This window comes from Euprymna scolopes, chromosome 23 (genome assembly GCF_053919585.1).
Source record: "Euprymna scolopes isolate OS-2025 chromosome 23, ASM5391958v1, whole genome shotgun sequence".
In the NCBI taxonomy this organism is placed as follows: Eukaryota; Metazoa; Mollusca; class Cephalopoda; order Sepiida; family Sepiolidae; genus Euprymna; species Euprymna scolopes.
In genome coordinates this window covers 107302140-107304183 of record NC_136504.1, presented here as the reverse complement: position 1 = coordinate 107304183, position 2044 = coordinate 107302140, and positions in this window count along the sequence as shown.

Here is a 2044-nt window from a genome sequence, read left to right as displayed (position 1 = left end):
CCCACCATGCTGATCCTTGCGCATGCTTCATAGACCCCACGGTAATACAGTCTATGACCACAACACTCGCACTCAAACTCATAATATGATCATCCTACAGTTTTACAAGTTTTAAACACATTTTGCCTGATATCCTTTAACGTTGCAACTCCTTCTTTTCACCTTGATGCTTAATAAATAAAAATTCTTTCTGGTTCTCTATACAGTGGACATATATATGCATGTTATTTTTTATCCAATTATCTTTTCTTTTCTTTAGCTTCCAGATAACTAGGAAGGGAGTATTGTGGGAATGGAAATTCCCAGGCTAACTCGATTGTCGCCCTTTAACTGACTCACTCCCTTCACAATGACACTTCCTCCTAACAACAGGTTTCTTGTAAATTAATTGATTATCGCCATTCAATATGAACTTATTATTGCTGAAGGCTGAATGCTTTTGCATGTTTACTGCTGCCTACACGTGTGTGTTGTGTTAACGTGCCTTTTTAGGGAAAACAGAATGACAATAGTAATCCACGCTAACAACCCCCATCAGAGATAAGGCATTGAATAGTTAGATCACTTGAGTAAACAATGTCGTGTAGATAGCATCTCAACTGGATAACATATTCCTGCATCAGGTGGTCACTAAACAGTGACGCTTAAGTAAATTTTTTCCTTAAGGATGATCGTTTCTGACACATATATGGTAAAGTTGAATTTATGAAAGAAATAATGATCTCATTTGGGGCTTAAATTGGCACAATTCTTTTTTTTCACCAAGAGGATTAGATCTTAATTAAATTTGCCCTCTCCACGATGTTTGTTGTGCCAGAAATAGGATCCCAGCTTCTTGATGAAAAGTGAAATTCACTGCTATGTCAGAAGAAATCTCTCTCTGTCTCTATTTGTCTTCCTGTTTGCTTCCCTAAAAAACACTGCCGTGCTTTTTATCATTTTCTTACTTCCTCCCTTCACAATGACGCTTCCTCCTAACAACAGGTTTCTTGTAATTTAATTGATTATCGCCATTCAATATGATGATCTAACACATTGATAAGATGTCCCCCGTCCAATGCCAAGTTTTCGCTTCTTATTTTAGACTGGCTTAAATTAGAACATGTGCTGCTTATATTATTCTGCATTTGTGGGACAGAATATGTTAGCATATGTGGGAATGGAAATTCCCAGGCTAACTCGATTGTCGCCCTTTAACTCAGAAGAGCAACACAGCCACGTGACTTCCTGTTTCTTTCTTTTCTCTTCCTCTTTTCTGCTAATTGCTCGACCAGTCAAGATGTGACAGAAACCGCTCCGGTGGCATCAGTCACCAACAGCGGTCCTGACTAACCGTCAACCTCTCGCAGCTATCAATCGAAAGTAACGAACTTTTATTCTCAACAGACTCTCACTCTTTCTACCTGTATATATATATTATTCCTTAATTGGAATTCATTTTTGAGATGAGCATTATATATATTAATTTATTTTTATTTCGGACTATTATTCTCATCTTTATTAGTTGTTGTTTTTCATCTTTTATTGGTTTTGTTTATTCACAACGTTTCGGCCAACTAATTCCTCTGGCCTTCGTCAGGTGGTAATCGCGACAGATAGGATCTTTGAATCTCCTAACTGCATTCTCAGCCATCACTGCCATCCATAGTTGTTGTCGTCTCACCACAGTTTTGGCCAAGTAAACTACTACGGATGGCAGTGATAGCTGAGAATGCAGTTAGGAGATTCAAAGTTCCTATCCGTCGCGGTTACCACCTGACGAAGGCCAGAGGAATTAGTTGGCCGAAACGTTGTGAATAAACAAACTAATAAAAGATGAAAAACAACAACTAATAAAGATGAGAATAATAGTCCGAAATAAAAATAAATTAATATATATAATGCTCATCTCAAAAATGAATTCCAATTAAGGAATAATATATATATATACCAATCAGTACGGACCCGACTATGGAAGATCAGATAATAAATAAACGTGGATTTATAAGATCAAAGAATCCAACCTTGATCGCCCTTCGGGGCCCGTGGCGCAGTTGATAGAGAC